Raw genomic sequence first — 5,000 nt, forward strand, 5'->3', positions numbered from 1 at the left:
AGTTAGCAGGCTAGAGTCTCGTTCGTTATCGGAATTAACCAGACAAATCGCTCCACCAACTAAGAACGGCCATGCACCACCACCCACCGAATCAAGAAAGAGCTATCAATCTGTCAATCCTTCCGGTGTCCGGGCCTGGTGAGGTTTCCCGTGTTGAGTCAAATTAAGCCGCAGGCTCCACTCCTGGTGGTGCCCTTCCGTCAATTCCTTTAAGTTTCAGCTTTGCAACCATACTTCCCCCGGAACCCAAAAGCTTTGGTTTCCCGGAGGCTGCCCGCCGAGTCATCGGAGGAACTGCGGCGGATCGCTGGCTGGCATCGTTTATGGTTAGAACTAGGGCGGTATCTGATCGCCTTCGAACCTCTAACTTTCGTTCTTGATTAATGAAAACATACTTGGCAAATGCTTTCGCTTCTGTTCGTCTTGCGACGATCCAAGAATTTCACCTCTAACGTCGCAATACGAATGCCCCCGCCTGTCCCTATTAATCATTACCTCGGGTTCCGAAAACCAACAAAATAGAACCGAGGTCCTATTCCATTATTCCATGCACACAGTATTCAGGCGGGCTTGCCTGCTTTAAGCACTCTAATTTGTTCAAAGTAAACGTGCCGGCCCACCCAGACACTCAATAAAGAGCACCTTGGTAGGATTTCAACGGGGTCCGCCTCGGGACGCACGAACACGCACGAGGCGGTCGCACGCCTTCGGCTCGCCCCACCGGCAGGACGTCCCACGATACATGCCAGTTAAACACCGACGGGCGGTGAACCAACAGCGTGGGACACAAATCCAACTACGAGCTTTTTAACCGCAACAACTTTAATATACGCTATTGGAGCTGGAATTACCGCGGCTGCTGGCACCAGACTTGCCCTCCAATAGATACTCGTTAAAGGATTTAAAGTGTACTCATTCCGATTACGGGGCCTCGGATGAGTCCCGTATCGTTATTTTTCGTCACTACCTCCCCGTGCCGGGAGTGGGTAATTTGCGCGCCTGCTGCCTTCCTTGGATGTGGTAGCCGTTTCTCAGGCTCCCTCTCCGGAATCGAACCCTGATTCCCCGTTACCCGTTACAACCATGGTAGGCGCAGAACCTACCATCGACAGTTGATAAGGCAGACATTTGAAAGATGCGTCGCCGGTACGAGGACCGTGCGATCAGCCCAAAGTTATTCAGAGTCACCAAGGCAAACGGACCGGACGAGCCGACCGATTGGTTTTGATCTAATAAAAGCGTCCCTTCCATCTCTGGTCGGGACTCTGTTTGCATGTATTAGCTCTAGAATTACCACAGTTATCCAAGTAACGTGGGTACGATCTAAGGAACCATAACTGATTTAATGAGCCATTCGCGGTTTCACCTTAATGCGGCTTGTACTGAGACATGCATGGCTTAATCTTTGAGACAAGCATATGACTACTGGCAGGATCAACCAGGGAGCTGCGTCAACTAGAGCTGAGCAGCCGGCCGCCCGGGAGTGTGTCCCAGGGGCCCGCGCGAACACGCAAGCGTCCGCTCAATTATTCTGCAAACAGGAGGAGGCTGAGCTCCCCTGCACAATACACCTCGAAACCCTCTCAGGTCCCGGCGGCGCGCAGCGCCGTCCTAAGTACTTGGTCGGGTTCGAGAGAGGCGCAATCGCCCGGAGTTAGGCGAGTAGACGCTTTAGGTGCGACCACCCGTGCTCCCAACTGAGCTTGCCGCTGCCGACAGAGGCCCGGGAGCGTGCTGTCGTGGCATTGCCGGCGGGAGACAACACGCGCCACCTACGGTGACCGGCAGCTCCAACGCCAGCGCCACAGAAGGGCAAAGGCCCCACGTGGGTGCCGAAGCGAACTCTCCCAGCACAGCGCACGTGCCAACACGTCTGCACAACTGCGATACAAACCACCAGCGAGAACCGCTGGGGCGACCGAGCAGCAGACGGCGTCGCGGCGCCGAGTGCCGGGCGGCGGCGCATCCTCAACGCACACAGTCCTCAGTCGGACCAGCACACTGCAGATGTCCACCGCGCTTCGCACCGGGCCCGCGAGGACCCACTTTGGCCGCCCGGCGCCGCGCGCAGGGTGCCCCGGCGCGCAGCTGCGCCGCCTGCCGCGTCCGTCGGCCGGCGCGCCTGCCACTGGGCGCCCCCACCAGCCGGCTGTAGCGCGTGCGCCCACGCACCGCGCGGCCAGCACGCCGGGCGGCCCCCCCCTCACCGGCCGGGGACGGTCCCACCCAGCCACCGCCGCGTATCGCTTCACACACAGATTTGCCCTTACTGATTTACCTCCAGCAACAACAACCGCACCACAATGGGTTTACCAGTTGTTCATTTGCGTTGCGTCACGTCACCAGCAAACGTAGACGTCCATCCCAGTTTGCAAATGCAACGATTATTGCATACCTGTCTGTTAGGTGTCACGACACACTACGTCTGCCCACATACACGCAACAAAATGTGCACGACTAGAGAACACGTGGGAGGTGGCCCCCTACGTATGCGATGTCCATTACGAGACCGACTGTCAACCAGCATCTGTACCATGTCGCAGATGTGGAACGCGGTGCACCATGCTATCACACTGTGTGAGAAGAGACGACTACGTTTGAATACACGCGCCACTACATCAACAGACGGCTCATGCTGATCGCCATCCAGGGCGTCCGTTACTCCCACACGTCTCTATGGCGTACCACACTGCAATGTAGCTGTTATGGGGAGACGGCACGTGGCTGAGTGCACAACATTTGGACCGTATGGTTCGCTGTTGTTGGGCGCAGTCGTACGGTCACACATGTGCCACAGCGTATCATTCAGTACATACGGACCTATGTGCAGTACAATGTGAGGATTAAGCTTACGATATCAGCGGACAGTGGACACAGGCCGTACCACGACGTAGACTGAGCGCTTCGACATGCGAATGCCAGTGAACAGCTGCGAAGGGCATTGAACACGCAAGCACCTGAACGACCAGCGTGCGAAGGCAGGGTGGAGGGGGGGGGGCGATGTACATCCTGCAGTTGTCCACATTACAGTGTACAGCGGGAGCATGTAAAAAGTAAGCAACACTTGCGAAGTGTTCAACATGAAACGACACACAAGAGGGTGGGCGGTGCGAGTAGCGAACTATATTCAGAGGGTTGTGGTTAGACAACACTAGATTAATGTAACGTGTCATATGCCAATTACAGAGCAGGTTAAGGCACAACGTGGGTTAGGTTAAGGCACAACGTGGGTTAGGTTAAGGCACAACGTGGGTTAGGTTAAGGCACAACGTGGGTTAGGTTAAGGCACAACGTGGGTTAGGTTAAGGCACAACGTGGGTTAGGTTAAGGCACAACGTGGGTTAGGTTAAGGCACAACGTGGGTTAGGTTAAGGCACAACGTGGGTTAGGTTAAGGCACAACGTGGGTTAGGTTAAGGCACAACGTGGGTTAGGTTAAGGCACAACGTGGGTTAGGTTAAGGCACAACGTGGGTTAGGTTAAGGCACAACGTGGGTTAGGTTAAGGCACAACGTGGGTTACGTTAAGGCACAACGTGGGTTAGGTTAAGGCACAACGTGGGTTACGTTAAGGCACAACGTGGGTTAGGTTAAGGCACAACGTGGGTTACGTTAAGGCACAACGTGGGTTACGTTAAGGCACAACGTGGGTTACGTTAAGGCACAACGTGGGTTACGTTAAGGCACAACGTGGGTTACGTTAAGGCACAACGTGGGTTACGTTAAGGCACAACGTGGGTTACGTTAAGGCACAACGTGGGTTACGTTAAGGCACAACGTGGGTTACGTTAAGGCACAACGTGGGTTAGGTTAAGGCACAACGTGGGTTAGGTTAAGGCACAACGTGGGTTAGGTTAAGGCACAACGTGGGTTACGTTAAGGCACAACGTGGGTTACGTTAAGGCACAACGTGGGTTACGTTAAGGCACAACGTGGGTTACGTTAAGGCACAACGTGGGTTACGTTAAGGCACAACGTGGGTTACGTTAAGGCACAACGTGGGTTAGGTTAAGGCACAACGTGGGTTAGGTTAAGGCACAACGTGGGTTAGGTTAAGGCACAACGTGGGTTACGTTAAGGCACAACGTGGGTTACGTTAAGGCACAACGTGGGTTACGTTAAGGCACAACGTGGGTTACGTTAAGGCACAACGTGGGTTACGTTAAGGCACAACGTGGGTTACGTTAAGGCACAACGTGGGTTACGTTAAGGCACAACGTGGGTTACGTTAAGGCACAACGTGTGTTAGGTTAAGGCACAACGTGGGTTAGGTTAAGGCACAACGTGGGTTAGGTTAAGACACAAATTGCGTTACAAATTGCGTTACATTGCGGTACAAATTGCGTTACATTGCGGTACAAATTGCGTTACATTGCGGTACAAATTGCGTTACAAATTTGGTTAGGTTAAGGTGCAAAATGGGTTGGATTACAGTACACAACATGGTAAGAGATAGTGTGTTTGGGGGGGGGGGGGGGGGCAGGTTCGTTGGTAGTGATCATTGTAAGTGAATGTCTGAGGCAGCGTCAGTATGTCACAGCAGTTCTGTCTCGTCAGGATGCGCTTTTCGCTCGTGACTGGAGGCGCGCCGCGTCTGTGGTTGCGGCAAGGGAGTGGCAGACCTGTGTGATTCATTCCTGCCATTGTTTCTGTGCCGTAACAGGAGGCAGTGTGGTGGTGTTGGGTGCACCCCTGTGTAGGACATGTGTGGGTGTTGGTGGCTTATCTGAGCAATTGTGGATGTTGGACGGGTGGGATATTCTATTTTATAATTGGACCCCCTGGTGTGGTTATCATAGTGTGGATGGTGTACTGTGGCGGAGAGGATGCACCGGACGTTGGTCCATGCTGGTGCTTACATATCGTATCTGTGTCTGTTACAGGCAGAGAGTAATGTGTGATGGAGTGTCTCGCTGAGGTGTGGTTCATATTGTGTGCACAGACTTACAGCATGTATAGGGACAGCGGGAATTTGGCATATTGGATATAACTCGTCATGAAA

General features: G+C 53.7%; 1 non-coding gene across 1 annotated transcript in view; it reads right to left on the reverse strand.

Annotated features, from left to right (window-relative positions):
• LOC126126046 (small subunit ribosomal RNA) overlaps positions 1–1,445 on the reverse strand; it is a 1,909-nt gene extending 464 nt beyond the window's left edge. Inside the window, exon 1 of the ribosomal RNA XR_007526749.1 lies at positions 1–1,445. This exon is cut by the window's left edge and continues 464 nt beyond it. This is a non-coding gene — a ribosomal RNA (small subunit ribosomal RNA).
• Between the last annotated feature and the right edge of the window lie 3,555 nt (positions 1,446–5,000).

The sequence above is a fragment of the Schistocerca cancellata genome, unplaced genomic scaffold, assembly GCF_023864275.1.
Source record: "Schistocerca cancellata isolate TAMUIC-IGC-003103 unplaced genomic scaffold, iqSchCanc2.1 HiC_scaffold_450, whole genome shotgun sequence".
Classification (NCBI taxonomy): domain Eukaryota; kingdom Metazoa; phylum Arthropoda; class Insecta; order Orthoptera; family Acrididae; genus Schistocerca; species Schistocerca cancellata.